General features: G+C 33.9%; 1 protein-coding gene across 3 annotated transcripts in view; it reads left to right on the top strand.

Moving 5' to 3' along the window:
- Positions 1-18321, top strand: part of bbg (PDZ domain-containing protein big bang) — a 627951-nt gene that overhangs the window by 412868 nt on the left and 196762 nt on the right. The gene's annotated exons all lie outside the window — the stretch shown is intronic.

Genomic DNA, 18321 nt, shown 5'->3' with positions numbered 1-18321 from the left:
CATTCATTTTCGGCACATCTCCTCTTTCGCGAATGTAGAGGGATCAGCAATACCATCTGTATCATAATAACAGTAGTAATAATAGTAGCTTTAAGGCTAAGGAGAATATTAGCAGGCTAATATTCCTTTTTGAAAAGCTCCTTTGAGTGAATTCAGTGAAAAAATCTTTGGTACGAATCCTGACATATGTGTCGATAGTCTGCTGGTCATCAATGGAGAGCAAGTGCAACATAGAATTTTTACACCGATTAATCGAAGATGGGTGAAAGGACAGGATTGGATATATATATGGAGGGTCCAGACAATGAGAACCTATTCCGATTACCGACCACAACACAATCCTATGGGCAATGAGTACTCTGTCTTCATCCCCCGCCTGAAATCTGTGAAAATGTTCAAGTTTTGTGGGTACGAGATATTTCTGAGCCATTTAACACATTCCGTTACGGCACGTACTTCTGTCTGCAGGATTGTGCTCTGGTCCGGTAATCTCGATTCGATCGCGAACCTTATTGGAATGCAAAAGAATGATCAACATGGCGGATTAAGAAGAAACGTAAAAGGCGCATAGGGAGGTGAACTAGGTTAAGTGGCAGCCCGATTAAGTTTCAGGTTCACTTAGACTATTCAGTCCATTGTGATATGAACTAAGGAAACGCAAAGCCAGTTGAGGCAACGCGGGCCGGATTGCCTGAATACACATAAAGCGATGTGGACCAATGCAACGGTCGGAAGGGCGACGAAAATACCATGGGAAGACCCAGATAAAAAAAAAACACTGGAGACCAACACAAGGAGCGTAGGATGATAGTCAGGAAGACCGTGGTAATATTGACAGGGAACCTAGAATTGAGAGCACATCTATGCCAAATAGGAGCAACAGAGGATGATGCATGAAGGGCGTGTTTTGAGGATCATGTAACCTTAGAACACTACCGTCGTCACTGTTCTGCCTTTACTCAGCAACCATCGGTGAAGATTCGGGACCTGGTCTAGCTTGGAAACAGAGAGTGGAAACAAATCAGGGAATTCGAGGCACAGAATTCCTGGGTTAAAAAAGGGATATTATGGAAATAAGAAGTTGTAGCACACAACAAACCAAATATTGGCTTGAATGGGTGTTAGATGTCATGAGACAGGGCATCAATCCAGTGCATAGAACCCGCAGCCGTGGGATTGGGAACGAATACCGATCCCTTTGGTGGGAGAAATTGTCAAAGACTATTGTCTTTAATAGATCGTAGGGATGGTAATCTGATCTGATTATGATCTGATATATATTGTTGTGCCATATTTTGGGCAATAAGTCTGCAGCTTTTGAAAAGGGTACAGTAAAGTCCTAATATTAGCAGCAGAATAGCAATGATTCCTAAGGATTCAAGACAAAAGAAAGGTATTAGCTCCCTATCTGTATATTTTACTGTTAAGTAAAACATTTTAGAACAACTCGGTATCCACTAAGGGACTTTTGGAAGCTTATTACACATATATTTTTCCGAAATCAATGAACTAAACCATCTACTCGTTATACCATTGGTACTAAAAGTTTTGAGACCCATTTGTATTTGAGGACTTTTAGTAAAAGAAATGCTGACTCTCTTAACACTATATTGCATTTATTGCTTTAAATTAGTTTTGGAGCAAACGACTGGAGAGGTCTTAGCTTAACTCTAGTCTGATCAAGTAAGGAAGAAGCATTCTATCGGTAGAAGCATATTCGATTATTGGAGACATCGAAGAAGCATTGAAAAGCTTACATTGCTCGTACTGCTAAATATTCGTTTCCATGTAAATCAAGTGTCCGATTTAACTGGTCCATGGTTATTAGCAGCAATTCTTATTTCTTTTGGCCTATATGTAAGACAGTTACTGACGCTCTCAATATCATATTGCGTATATTTTCTTCATATTAATTGTGTTCGCAGAATAGTTGCTATCACTGTTCAATAGTTTAGAGGATACTTCAATACTGAAACTGTAACCTAGCTTTACCTAATTTAGATGCAGCGACTGTTCTCAAAAGAAGCCTTATGTTATATCGTAATTGATAAACTTCTATTTTACAAATGCGTGACATCTAAAATGCTATATTTAACATTACCTAACATATACACAAACTTAGTACAGCTAATTTCAAACATTGTAATTATCATATTTTTTCCAAATCACATAATTATTCTCAAAGTGTCAGTGACAAATTGGTATCACAACATTTTAATTATAAACATTTTAAATATGTGTGAACAAAGATTGATATGACAATTAAATAAAACATCAAACACACTACAAATTACTTAATAATATATCCCATGCACATAATCAACAATATGCCTTTTATAGCATCTAGAATTTCTATATGAAACACACAGACCCATACAAAAATATTTATATTCTCATTTCATAGTTACAGCCATTGAATAAAAATGTTGAATATGATAAACAAAGAAAGCGTAAACAAAACAAATTAACATTTAAATAAACTCATTCACAAAAAGCACGTAGTCAAACAAACTCCATTGAGTGCTAGATCTATTTCCATGGAAAATAACAACAAAAAGACGCAATGGAACCTAAATTCTTAACCAGTCAGTAAAAAGCTTAGGATAACAGAAAAGATGTCACATAATAAATATTTGAAAATTCGAATGTATAAGTATGCCAGCAGAAGACGAAAAACAAAACAAGTGGCATATAACATTAACCATCTTCAAATTTAAATTAAAATAAATTTAATTTAATTACATCAATTTAGATCGCTGGACGACCACTAAGGTCTGCTGTGAAAATAAACAGCCCCAGCCAAGTGCGGAAAATATTGATGGCGTGCTATAAAAAAGCAAGTATATCCGAAGACGTATTTGCGATATGGCGATCGGATGACGCTAGTTAAGTAGGCGTCCTCCTACAAGGGTGCCATATTGTCACCCTCAACAAACCCGTGGACACGGTATTACGAATATGGAGTATGATTTGAATTATAGATCGTAATAGAAGCAAACGATCCGACAGTTGTGGCATTCTATTACCTCGGAACCTGTGAGTGTCAACTTAGGGAAATAGTTTTCAGACTAATGTCCCGTTAAACCGAAGCAGGTAGAGCTTGGAAAACGCTTTGTGTCCCGTAACCGTTAAGTTGGCAATGTAGGTTCTGTTGATACAACATCCAGATTAGTGCCCGACTTGACTCTAAGCACAAGTACCCATAAGGTATTATTTCAGCTTGCTTGCATCGGGACCCTCGGTGTGACTTTAATTGGTAACTACATTATCGGACACACATAACAGCTCCAAGTTGGGACCCATACCGCATAAATACTCCGACAACAAATCAACAATCTTTAGAAGCAGCTCTCAGATAATGCGGTCGCCGGTAGAAACGACGCGTCCTACCGGCGCAGTACCTGCTAATGAGGAGAGGCTGGAATAGATACCACATGGGATTATAGTAGATGCCAACCGCAAGGAATGCGAAACTCCGAATAATTCAAGGAAAACGTAGAATACTACCGATTGGAGGGAACTTTTTCAAATTACAGCTCGCCAAAACACGAGTTCATTATGAAAATGAGAAAATTCGGGTGCGACGAAGAGTAAATCAAGGGAGCCACCGTGGTGCAATGGTTAGCATGCCCGCCTTGCATACAATAGGTCGTGGGTTCGATTCCTGCTTCGACCGAACACCAAAAAAGTTTTTCAGCGGTGGATTATCCCACCTCAGTAATGCTAGTGACATTTCTGAGGGTTTCAAAGCTTCTCTAAGTGGTTTAACTGCAATGTGGAACGCCGTTCGGACTCGGCAATAAAAAGGAGGTCCCTTGTCATTGAGCTTAACATGGAATCGGGCAGCACTCAGTGATAAGAGAGAAGTTCACCAATGTGGTACCACAATGGACTGAATAGTCTAAGTGAGCCTGATACATCGGACTGCCACCTAACCTAACCCAACCTAACCTAAGAGTAAATCAAAAGGAGCCAAGGAAACGCTCCGTTGACATCCTTATAAAGCCCTGTGGTGGGCACAGTTATCTGGACGTATTGAGAAATTTGAGAGATAGGTTGAATCTAAGGCTGGGACAAAGAAACCTTCCGTGAAACTATCACGAGCACACTGAAGTATAAGACCGTTCTAAAGACCATCAAGAGGAACGCCACAATAGAGTTCCGAGGCCTGGATGTAATCACGGTAGAAGAAGAAGTAAGATAGTTTATTAGCAAAGTGACAAAAACTGACAGTATACTCCTTTATGGATGTGAAATCTGGGCGTGAACCCTACAGAGTTCAACTAGAGCGAAAAAGCTTCTTTCAGTACACAGAATGGCAGCTCCGGCTTACCGCAAAGTAGCAGACGAAGGCGCGTTAGTAATAGCAGCAACAGACCCAATAGACTTCCAGGCGATTGAGCCGCAAAGAGTTTCGAGGCTAACCAACAAGGCGCGATGGACTTGATAACGAACATCTGAGAAGGAACGACACACACGACAGATGGACACAACGACTTGAAGATGAAGTTGGACATTTCTCTCCTAGAAATATAATCTACAATGTGGTACAAAGTGAGAGGCATTTGGTAGCAGTGATGCCAACTCCCGAAGGGCAAAAGTAACACCTTCTTTCAATGCTCTACTAAAAAAAACAACAAAAAAACTTCCAACTTTTGTGTTTTAATTTCACGCTGTTTTAATTTTTTCTCAACCTCTATTTTCTGAACCATAATGGTACATCATAGGAATTTCTTTTTGATAAGAAATTTAATTGGTACAAATTTCATGACAAAACCTGGGATGGTTCAAAAGTTCTCGAAAATGCAAAAGTTTGCGTTTTTCGAATTCGTATGAAACTCTTTTGTAATGTGTCAAATTTCAAAATATTTTTTTCAGACGAAAAAAACATTTTTTCGACATTAAATTTGGAAATATTAATATTTGCAGGGAGTCTATTTCTTATTTTAGTTATGAATGTTTTGTGAATTTAATGCAAACGTTTAAATGACATCTTTATTACATTCAGAAATTCGTCATTCGTCCTTTGGCATTTCTAAAGAATACCCTAAAATACCAATATTGATTAAAAACAGAATCAATAGCACCTTTATAACAATAAAATTCTCTATTTGGCAATATAGTTGAGTTTCTTAAGCTTTTGAAATAAAATTCTCTATTTGGCAATATAGTTGAGTTTCTTAAGCTTTTGAAAGTCTAATCTGAATTTTTATATGGGAAGATATCGTCAATTAAACTTAATACTGTTCAACTTGGAAAAAGCACCAAAAGCACTAAATGAAAATGCCAGAAACCACCAAGTTGGTGCTCTTTTTGAAAAGGCACTAAAAAGGCAATTTGGTGCTTTTTGGAAATCAAAAAGCACTAAATTTGGTGCTGAAAGCACCAAATTGCCATCACTGTTTTGTAGAACACGTTCTCCAAAAGAAAACCGTTGACATGGATGAGGACTAAAACGAGACGGTCACGTGGGGGTCGACCTCGAAGTAATACCAACGCGGTTCCAGGTGGTAAATATACCCCGAAGAAAGAGGGATGGGTTTTTAGCCGGTATCATCGATTGTGATGGAGTCCGGCTCACGGGTATACACACTATCACGTGCATAAAGCATTTTCCTACTCTTACACATCCTTATATCTTATTAGAATTTCTCCCAAACCAAGAATACACCATATATGGTCGGTAATCAATATCTCGATGGGCTACAAATGGAATGAGAAACTAACCCTACCTATGGTAGGGTTATAATAATTATGTTATGGTCAAGCAATATTTTAGAGTTGGAATTATGTTAGTCAATCTACCCAGTTGCTGAGTCAAAAATTTATACAAAAGTAAAAGCTAATCCTAAAGAAGATTTCTTTAATCGCAAATTATTATACTTAAATGTTAATATTTTGTCTTTTTCCATCCTATTTGTCGTTGAAATCCATTTTACCTCAAGGTAAAAGATTAATCTATTTATCTTAATCTTCAGCATCTCGTCTTTGCTTAATGTGTTAAGCTCTAGTGTTAGTAATGACGTTGGCCAGAGTCTACAGTATAGCAAACTATAGCCGTAAGGCAGAAAAAAGGCCTCCTTAACCCCATACGGAAACACTTGGAATTTATTTTATTAGTATTTCAACATAAAACATTGAAGTTAGAATGCTTTTGCTTTATCTTCAGCTGTTTGTTCTTAACTTTGCTTATTCATTTTCCTCACTGATTATTGTTGTTTTTCTTAGATGGTCCATCTTCAGGTGTGTTTAAGAGAACATCTGTAAAATCCAGTAGCTACTGATGCTGTCAGATGATTAATCTTTCGAATACAACACAGTGTGTAACTTTTTTTAGTCCCTCCAAGATGTATTTTAATTGCATTTTTCTCTTGCTTTATAATAGATGCTGCTGTGTACTTTGCCTACTTTTAGTTTTTTCACTGGATAATTTGTCCACTTTTTCCATTGAATGATTGTGGTAGACCTCATACATTAGAGAACAGAGAGATCCAGTAAAGTTTATTGGTAAATTTGAGAAAAACAAAAACCAAGGGACAAAGTGAAAATTATTGTAATTACCTAGCGGCATAGAACATATATTACGAGGATCATTTCGTTTTCGGTTTATTTTATTTCCTTTGGATTTAATTTAATTTTAATTTTTACTTAAACTATGAATTAAAACAAACGTTTAATTGAATTAAATAAAAAAAATAAGTTGCTTTCCATTGAGTTAAGTTGGCTTAATATGCGGTTACTGCTTGTTTATTAATTTAATCGTGGTTTAATTGTTTGCCCATTGAATTCCATATACCCAAGCATTTTCTGGCGACAATATTTGTCTGTCCTACTCTATTAAGTGTGGTATTCTTTTATTTTGTTTTTTATTAAATTGCCTTTACATTTAATCTTAATCGTTCATGTTCAGAATTTTTATGAATGCCTATTCAAATCAACTGTCACATGAATTGAGGGAGCTTAAAATGACCATTCAGTCTAACCAGTGAACAACAAATCACTGGGCCCAATCCCAGCTGAGAATGGAATGCATTTGATTTGATTTTTTTTTTCAGAATTTGTGCAATAGCATTTCTGTATAGTCAAGCAGAAAACAAGCCTTCATACTGAGGGTGCCGTTACTGGTGGTGGCAATGATGTGACTGACTTAGTGACTGACATAATGAAATTGTCACATATTTCAAGAGTTCGTTCTACGTTGAAGCGGTCTGCGTTTTTGTAGGTTTTAGTTTTCTTTTGAGCTATTGTTGGCTCTTTAATATGAACATAACTGTAGTTTGATAAACGATGAGTTGATGGAAGTATGCATCCATTTTGTCACGTTAGTCCGAATGTTTTGGTTTGGGAAATTGGAGACACAAACCGCACACACGGGAGGTTGTGGCAAATTTAGAAACAGACCAGGAAAGGTGAATATTGAAGTTTTATGCCATTTGCCAATTATAATTCTACACCGTCTGTTAGAGGTGGTGGTAATAAGTGGCCCTCTGTCTTGTTGAGATTTTACAAAATTCCAGGTTAGCTCTACGATTTCTAAAAAATTTCAAAAGGCACATGGAGGGCATGGTCGCACTCTTAAGAAAGTAAGTAATTCTAAATAACCCGGCCTAGTTCTTAAACTAGCATTCCAACAGCTATTTGAATTTTCATTTGACCAATGATTTTAGCTACTTTATGTCAAGATGGTATTCAACGATATATTTACAAACCACACCATAAGAAAAAGTTATATTACCTTTACTGTGGAATGTTGCTATAAACAGTCCCTTGCTTTTTGTAGACAAAAAAGTGAACTGCATTGGAATTTAAGGAAAATTACTCAAACACAATTAAATGTATGGTACGAAAAGCCATCCGGAATACTGGAAACTGAATGGACGGGAATGGTCTAAGAATAAATTCTCGAAAGATAAAGGTTCGGGATGTAAGATTTCCAGAATTTGATGAAATTTAAATTTCCTTCAGAGACTGCGAAAAGTACACATGAGTTATACTAACCGCGTGACTAGACATTAAGCTAAAGATTGAAAAAATAATTGGTGAATAAAGTCGTAGTTGACTTGTCCTCATGCAAAGAGTCAATATTCAATAAAGTGGAAAGAGAAGTATGCATTTTCTATACACAGCTGTATTAATAGTTAATTCTTTATGGAAGTATAATCTGTTGGCCAAAACTTTAAAAATCAACTCACTGGCACGATTGCCACAATTTGTAGAATTCGACCGTAAATGGTAGATATTTTTCTGTTTGGTATAATTCGGTATGTTTTGGTAAGAGCTAAGAGGAACTTCATAAATTCAAATAAAATTTGGACAAAATTTTGTATGGAAATAAAATTTTTACAAAATTTTTTATAGAAGTAAAATTTTGGCAAATATTTTCTATAGTAATGCAATTTTGACCAAATGTTCTATAGAAATAAATATTTAAAAAAAAATTTCTATAGTAATAACATTTTGATAAAATTTTCTATAAAAAAAATTCTGAAGCAATAAAATTTTGACAGCATTTTTTATAGAAATAAAATGTTGGCGAAATTTCTATAGAAATAAAATGTTGACAGAATAAATAAAATTTTGCCACATTTTTCTATAGAAATAAAATTTTGACAAAATGTTTTACAGAAATAAAATTTTAACAAAATTTTCTATGGAAATTAAATTTTGACAAAATTTTCTATGGAAATAAAATTTTCTATAGAAATAAAATTAAAAAAATCTATAGCTGATAGCCTAAGTAGCTAATGCTAGATTTTTTCTATTATTCTTATATTTGCTATAAGTTTAATAAATAAATAAATAAAAAATCTATAGTAGTAACATTTTGACAAAAATTTTCTATAGTAATAAAATTCTAACAAAATTTTCTATAGTAATAAAAGTTTGACAAAATTTTTTATATAAATAAAATTTTGACAATATTTTCTATAGAAATAAAATATGACATTTTCCATAGAAACTAATTTTTGACAAAATTTTCTAAAGAAATAAAATGTTTAACAAAATTTTCTATAGAAATAAAATTTTGACAAAATTTTCTATAGAAATAAAATTTTGAGGAAATTTTCTACGGAAATAAAATTTTGACAAAATTTTCTATAGAAATAAAATTTTGAGAAAAATTTCTATAGAAATAAAATTTTGATAGCCTAAGTAGCTAATGCTAGATTTTTTCTATTATTCTTATATTTGCTATAAGTTTAATAAATAAATAAATAAATAAATAAAAAATCTATAGTAGTAACATTTTGACAAAAATTTTCTATAGTAATAAAATTCTAACAAAATTTTCTATAGTAATAAAATGTTGACAAAATTTTTTATATAAATAAAATTTTGACAATATTTTCTATAGAAATAAAATATGACAACATTTTCCATAGAAACTAATTTTTGACAAAATTTTCTAAAGAAATAAAATGTTTAACAAAATTTTCTATAGAAATAAAATTTTGACAAAATTTTCTATAGAAATAAAATATTGACAAAATTTTCTAAAGAAATAAAATTTTTAACAAAATTTTCTATAGAAATAAAATTTTGAGGAAATTTTCTACGGAAATAAAATTTTGACAAAATTTTCTATAGAAATAAAATTTTGAGAAAAATTTCTATAGAAATAAAATTTTGACAAATTTTCTATAGAAATAAAATTTTGACAAAATTTTCTATAGAAATAAAATTTTGACAAAATTTTCTATGAAAAAAAAATTCGACAATATATTCTATAGAAATACAATTTTGATAATATTTTCTATAGAAATACAATTTTGACAAATTTTTAATGTTTGGTAAATAGTTTAATTTTGGTAGATTAATTTTGGGTCGAGTGACACCCGTGCTCACTGATCAATGTTAGTTAGGGACAGGCGCTCTACTCGTAAGTGCGTTAGGTTAGGTTTGGTATAGTAGCAGCTCGTTATTTTTAGGTTCACTTGGACTATTCAGTTCATTGTTGACTTGTTATCAATGACTGTTGCCCGATTCTCTGGACCAACTTTTGTATTGCCGATTTTGTTATTTAGTCAAATTTGCCCAATATCAAAATTCGATTAATCGATTTTATACTATTTAAAAAACAATGCAAAAGTCGATTAGCTGATTTTGGTAAATATCAAAAATAGTTTAGTAGATTTTGTACAACATCAGATTCGATTCGATTTTCCAAGAAATCTAACTCCGAATAATCGATTTTTGTAACTATTACCATTCGATTATTCTACTTAGGTAAACATTAAATAATAGACATCTCGACTTTTGGGCCACCAGAATAAATAATAAAAATATCGAGATTTTAAACGACCATAGAAAATGTTTTCGGTATTAGGCCAAGTCGAACTTAATGATTAGCGATGTATCTTGTCTTTTTTTATAAACTCAACTTATCTTGAAAGCTTCAATAAAATTTCAATTCTGGTAATATTCAGAGATGAGTACTGATTACTTTGGATACCTCTCTATCTACAAATTAGATGCCATAAAAATCGTTAAAGTCTCAATTTGGTAACTCTTGTATGTGTTGACCAACCCCTTCCCTCCCTCTTCCTCACCCAACCCCCACTTATGTCAAAAGAAGGCAGTGAAATGGAAAAAGCAAAAAATGTAGAGAATCATTACCAGATATTGTGCAATATTAGAAATGATGTTAGACAGAAAGTAGGAAAAAAGTTTACGAACAACATTTCTCCATTTCAACCAGTCACTCAAACAGGCAACATGAATGCAATGCATAATTTCTAAACATTATGTATTTATATCCGTCCATCTGTCCGCCCGTACTTCTTGTCTACTGGTTGGCAGTAGAATAAAAAAAAACAACTTATTGGAATTTTATTATTTCTATAGAAAACATGGTTGGAGTTTTTAGTTTTCATACTTTTCTATGATTCCATGGTAACTTCATGTTCATATTGGTCTCCAAAAGCTTAATTCTATTTATCACCTTGATTGTAGGTGGAGTATACCTAGTTTCCCGAACCGTTTGTAACCCAAAGAAATGTCATTGTCAGATCATTACAAATATATGGAAATCCGAATATTTTTTTTTCATATATGCGTTTTTTTCTTATTGGGAATTGTTTATTAGAAAAGGTTTCCCTTAAACATACATAGGAAGGTACTTAGAAACTTCTTTCTTATAGAAATATATTTTATTAAAAATTTATTTTTGTCAAGAAAATAAAAAACTGTGCCAATGAACATTTAAAAATTTTATTCTGCCATAAAATAAAAATAAAACAAAAAAGAACATGTCGTACTTACACCCTCAAAAAAAAATCGCTTCTTTAACATATGTTCCAAACATATTTTGCAGGAAGCACATATATTATTGGATACTGCCGAAACATTAATATGTTTATTTTATGTGAACATATTATATGGTTGGAAGCATTTTACGCCCAAAAATATTATATGCTTGGAAGAATTTTTCCCAAAGACGATTGTGCTCATTCCCTAACATACTCGTAATTTTCACGTCCACGAAATATATTTGTGCTTGGCACTTTTTTCTGTAATACAAATAATGTTGAAGAAATTATTCACTTTTATAAATTTTTTAAATTTTACCTTTCGCCTGCACGGAGAATCGAACCGAGGACCATACAGTTTGTAAGCCAACACACTATCCACTAGGCTACGTAGCTGTTATGGTCACCAGCAGATAATTATCGTTATAAGTTACATTTATATAGCATAGTTTGCAGCGCCCACGAGCCCGTGCAAACATAACATTATTTAACAGAAACATATATTTGTTTGCCACGTGGAGCAGTGGTTAGCATGTCTACCTTACATGCAAAGGATCGTGGGTTCAATCCCTGCTCCGACCGAACACTTTTTTTTTAATTTACACATTTATATTTATACTATATTAAATTTTTATAATGAAACTTCGAAATGTGGGTTATTAAAGATTTATAGTCAGTAACAGTGCTTAATATAAACGAAATTGACTGATTTTTGGATAAAATATTATTTTTTTATTGCAAAAATAACAATTTTGTAACAACAAACTGTTTTTGGTACAAAACTTTAAAATTTGGATGGAATTCAAAAACTCTACCAAAAGAAGAACGTGGAGTTGAGTATAAACATACATAAATAATTTTAGAATATAAACATAAATTTATTTACCATCGCTTTAAAATGCCTTTTATTTTTCTTTAATAATTCATTTTAAAGAAAATAAACTTTTTAAATTGTTTTAGCTGCAAAACTCGAACTTAATGCCCGCTTTTATATTTGAAGGTGTCCGTCAACTCCTCGTGAACTACTTATTAATAAAGAGGAACTAAACTTTGTTTTTATACATTTTACTGTGTAATTTTTCACTATTTCCTCCTTATTTCATTTTACTGTCCCAACTCTAAAAAGAGTATAGTGCCCTTTCGTTATTTTTATGATGACCCCTGATTTATTTTAACGAACCAAAAAAAAAAAAAAATTGTGCCCATAATGCCAAAATGATAAACAAAACACATGTCCACACATACATAAAATGCTGCTCTCAAGGCGAAAACATATGCTGTTTGTTTTTCAAATGTCTATTCTCTTGGTTCCGAATGTCCATTCTCTTTATTCAAATTAAATAATATTTAGACTTAAGCATATCAAATTTTTGGCCTTATCCGAATCAACATACAAGCGGTTTCACAGAAATTGTTCTCTTTTGATTCTTTCGTTGTGTTATGTTGATATCTTTTGTCAACTCTCCCGGTTTCCATCTCTATTTTTTCTCTATACTCTCTCTGTCGCTTTGAATAAAATATCACAACATATGTATGTTTAGTCGAAATTTGTAAATTTATATATGTTTGCATTCACACATATGATTTTTATGAAACATTCATCCCCCAAACATAATATGTTCTAACATATTAACATAGATGTCCCAAACATTTAGTGTTAGTTTAGGAACATTAGATGCTTGCACTTAAATATATTGTGTTTTAAAATTGTGCCCGAAACAAATTTTGTTTATATCGGAACATATGAAAAACATATTTTTCTAAGAGTGTAGATTTATTACTTATCCTTTTATTCAAAATTTAATATAAAATGATATTTCAAATATTTCTTCAAAAATTAATAGAAATGCAAATTTTTTTAAAAAATAATAGAAATGCAAACCGTAATCAATTAAAAAGCTAAGTGATGTAATAAAATTTTTGAATCAAATTAAAAATAAAGTCAGTGAAGAAAATGATTGAAAATATTTATGTTTCTGTATTGTATTGTTCGAAGATGGACTATATCGGTGAACTTCAAAATGTAGAGGACCTCAAAGAGATGTGCCAAATGTATCGGTTCGTGTTTTGGTATAACCCCCATTTAGGCGGACTTGTTTCCTTGTGCTTCTAGACACCGGAATTTTCATGCGATTTGCTTGAAACTGGAAATCTAGAGCTATTTTAGTTCCATAAAGACGTGTGCCAAATCGGTTCATGTTTTAGTATAGCCCCGATTACAGATTCACGTTTTGGTAAATTCTTCATATAGACCGATCTGCCGATTTGACTTTCTAGCTTACAAGACATCACAATTTTTCCCCTATTTGCCGGAAAATCTAGATGTATTTTAGTTCCATAAAAATACTTGTCGAATTTTGTTTACATCGGTCCATATTTTGGCAAGTCCTCCGAACGACCAATATCCCGTTATAAATTTTTGCCCATTTAAACACCGCAATTTTTGTCCGATTGTTCTGATATTGTAAATCTAGATGTACTTGAAATTGAGTTCAATCATAATTTGGTTGCTATGGGTAAGGGTTTTATATAATCCTTATATATGTTACACAGGTCTCCCGATTTAACTTCTTGAAGGGATAGATAGCGCACTGACCAACTAAATTGCACGAAACTAGAAGTAAAATTTCCCGCTTTTATATCACGTGCTCATTCGAGTAGTGAGGGTAAAAATCTATAGAACTTCGACTACTTTTTGGATTAGGAAGTGGTGCGCAGAAGCAATGAATTTAACATGTACTTGTTATAGGACGGATGTCCACCATTTCAACATCCATTGCACTGTTTAGATGTTAATTAAAAAATTTTGTGATTTTTGCCTGCGCCACACTGTGGAACAGGGTATTATAAGTTAGTGCATATGTTTGCAACACGCAGAAGGAGACGAGATAGACACATGGTGTCTTTGGCAAAAATGCTCAGGGTGGGCTCCTGAGTCGATATAGCGATGTCAGTCTGTCCGTCTGTTCGTGAACACATTTTTGTAATCAAAGTCTAGGTCGCAGTTTTAGTCCAATCGACTTCAAATTTGGCACAAGTATGTGTTTTGGCTCAGAATAGAACCCTATTGATTTTGAAAGAAATCGGTTCAGATTTAGATATAGCTCCCATATATATTTCGCCCGATATGGACTTATATGGCCCCAGAAGCCTGAGTTTTACCCTAATTTGCTTAAAATTGTGCACAAGAAGAACAATTAGTACTATATTCAAGTGTGCCAAATTTTATTGAAATCGGTTCAGATTTAGATATAGCTCCCATATATATCGTTCGCCCGATTTACACTCATATGACCACAGTGGCCAATATTTTACTCCGATTTAATTGAAATTTTGCATAGGGAGTAGAATTAGCATTGTAGCTATGCGTGCCAAATTTGTTTGAAATCGGTTCAGATTTAGATATAGCTCCCATATATAACGTTCGCCCGATTTATACTCATATGACCACAGTGGCCAATCTTTTACTCCGATTTAATTGAAATTTTGCATAGGGAGTAGAATTAGCGTTGTAGCTATGCGTGCCAAATTTGTTTGAAATCGGTTCAGATTTAGATATATAACCCATATATAGCTTTCGCCCGATTTACACTCATATGACCACAGAGGCCAATTTTTAACTCCGATTTAGTTGAAATTTTGCACAGGGAGTAGAATTAGCTATGCGTGCCAACTTTGGTTGAAATCTGTTCAGATTTAGATATAGCTCCCATATATATGTTTTTCTGATTTCGACCAAAATGGTCAAAATACCAACATTTTCCTTGTAAAATCGCCACTGCTTAGTCGAAAAGTTGTAAAAATGAATCTAATTTTCCTAAACTTCTAATACATATATATCGAGCGATAAATCATAAATAAACTTTTGCGAAGTTTCCTTAAAATTGCTTCAGATTTAAATGTTTCCAATATTTTTTTTTACTAACATTGTGTTCCACCCTAGTACATTAGCCGACTTAAATTTTGAGTCTATAGATTTTGTAGAAGTCTATCAAATTTTGTCCAGATCGAGTGATATTTAAATGTATGTATTTGGGACAAACCTTTATATATAGCCCCCAACACATTTGACGGATGTGATATGGTATCGAAAATTTAGATCTACAAAGTGGTGCAGGGTATAATACAGTCGGCCCCGCCCGACTTTAGATTTTCCTTACTTGTTTCTTAATAAATTTTCCTTAACTTGTCCTTAATGTGTCAATTGCATGCGCTAAAATTTATATTGCAAAATTTTTAATTTTAAGTCAATATTTTTTCAGCGCACCAGAGATATCTCAACAAATAGAGAACAACTTTTTGTAATCCACAAACTGAGCAAATGGATTTTTATTTATTTTTTATTATTAGCTTTTAAACTAACTGCTCTACGAAACAAGGAAGCTAAACATAAAGGGTGATTCTTTTGAGGTTAGGATTTTCATGCATTAGTATTTGACAGATCACGTGGGATTTCAGACATGGTGTCAAAGAGAAAGATGCTCAGTATGCTTTGACATTTCATCATGAATAGACTTACTAACGAGCAACGCTTGCAAATCATTGAATTTTATTACCAAAATCAGTGTTCGGTTCGAAATGTGTTTCGCGCTTTACGTCCGATTTATGGTCTACATAATCGACCAAGTGAGCAAACAATTAATGCGATTGTGACCAAGTTTCGCACTCAGTTTACTTTATTGGACATTAAACCAACCACACGAATGCGTACAGTGCGTACAGAAGAGAATATTGCGTCTGTTTCTGAGAGTGTTGCTGAAGACCGTGAAATGTCGATTCGTCGCCGTTCGCAGCAATTGGGTTTGTGTTATTCGACCACATGGAAGATTTTACGCAAAGATCTTGGTGTAAAACCGTATAAAATACAGCTCGTGCAAGAACTGAAGCCGAACGATCTGCCACAACGTCGAATTTTCAGTGAATGGGCCCTAGAAAAGTTGGCAGAAAATCCGCTTTTTTATCGACAAATTTTGTTCAGCGATGAGGCTCATTTCTGGTTGAATGGCTACGTAAATAAGCAAAATTGCCGCATTTGGAGTGAAGAGCAACCAGAAGCCGTTCAAGAACTGCCCATGCATCCCGAAAAATGCACTGTTTGGTGTGGTTTGTACGCTGGTGGAATCATTGGACCGTATTTTTTCAAAGATGCTGTTGGACGCAACGTTACGGTGAATGGCGATCGCTATCGTTCGATGCTAACAAACTTTTTGTTGCCAAAAATGGAAGAACTGAACTTGGTTGACATGTGGTTTCAACAAGATGGCGCTACATGCCACACAGCTCGCGATTCTATGGCCATTTTGAGGGAAAACTTCGGAGAACAATTCATCTCAAGAAATGGACCGGTAAGTTGGCCACCAAGATCATGCGATTTGACGCCTTTAGACTATTTTTTGTGGGGCTACGTCAAGTCTAAAGTCTACAGAAATAAGCCAGCAACTATTCCAGCTTTGGAAGACAACATTTCCGAAGAAATTCGGGCTATTCCGGCCGAAATGCTCGAAAAAGTTGCCCAAAATTGGACTTTCCGAATGGACCACCTAAGACGCAGCCGCGGTCAACATTTAAATGAAATTATCTTCAAAAAGTAAATGTCATGGACCAATCTAACGTTTCAAATAAAGAACCGATGAGATTTTGCAAATTTTATGCGTTTTTTTTTTAAAAGTTATCAAGCTCTTAACAAATCACCCTTTAGTATCGACCAGCACTCATTGATAAGAGATAAGTAGACTAGAGGTGTGCGCGTGATTGAAATTTCACACACATTCACGAAGCAAAATGTTTATTTACGCACGCTCACCCGCGATACGTGTGGTAGCCAATACCACTCACGCACATTCACGAAATGAGAGCCAGTATTCACGCACGCTCACGCAAGAACTACTTTTAAGGACTCACGCACGATTCACGACAACTCACGTGATTCACGAGACTCACGACATTTTCCAAAAACAGAAATCAACAGAGGTAACAAAATTCAAAAATAAAATATAGTTCGAGAGCTAAATTAATTTCAGTTAACATACGAGTATGAATTAAATCTTGATTTTTTCGTGAGCGTGATTTTGCAGAAATTTTATTCACCAACCGATTTTATTTCTCACGCACGACATATTTATTTTAGTCCCATTCACGCACATTCATGACAGTTGCTTTGGATTTTGTTCACTACCTCTAATGTAGACTACCCATGCAAATAATCTCAGTGTGTTTGCAACAGTGGGCAACCACCTTACCTCAACCTAAACTTAGCACAATATGGCTGTGGAGATCCAATTGAAGTTAGTTAACTTTTTTTCCATTATTTCAAATTCATAGGGGAGGGTATATACATTTCGACCTAACCGAAATCTATGACGATTTTACTTGTTTTATTAATGCAGTCATGAACATCGTCATCTTCAACGTCATCATTTTTCTCTGATCATTTCGTGTTCATGAACATCATTGTTGAAGATTTTTTTTTTTTGATTTTTTTGCTTTAAGAAAAATGAAGATGACTATTTATGAACACTCGATGTATGTGTATGTATGTGTGTAGTGAATGCCTCCAAATGCCTTCAACTTCATTTTCTTGTTATTTATAAAACATTTTTCTGTAAGTCTTTGGGTCTCTTGGTAATCAAAGGAGAAACATCTTCTTTTGTACCAGGCTGTCTTTTTTTTGTAGTTGTTTTGTTTAATGTGGCTGGCAGCCGGGCTAGCTAAGAAATGTTATTTTAACGTATGGGTCACAACATTGACATTGATCATTGATTGAAACCAATGTCGATGGCATAAACTTAAACTAACCATTCATACCAAGGCGTCGAAAAACTAGATGAAATGGCATGGGGATATGGTGGTAAAAACCAGAAATTGTTTACATACCATACCAGAGGCTTTTGCTTCTTTGTGGAAAAGTCCATTAAAATTATCCTAACATAGAGATGTCAGACGAAGGTAAAATTTTGCCTGAACTACCACATGAAGATTATGAGCACAAACCTTAATGGCACTGAATCAACATTATAGTAACGACAAATTTCTTTAAGTAAAAGACAAATTTTTGTTAGTAAAAGAAAGCTTA

This window comes from Haematobia irritans, chromosome 4 (genome assembly GCF_050003625.1).
Source record: "Haematobia irritans isolate KBUSLIRL chromosome 4, ASM5000362v1, whole genome shotgun sequence".
Classification (NCBI taxonomy): Eukaryota; Metazoa; Arthropoda; class Insecta; order Diptera; family Muscidae; genus Haematobia; species Haematobia irritans.
The sequence above is the reverse complement of the archived record's forward strand: the minus strand, read 5'-3'. Positions and strand labels throughout refer to the sequence as shown.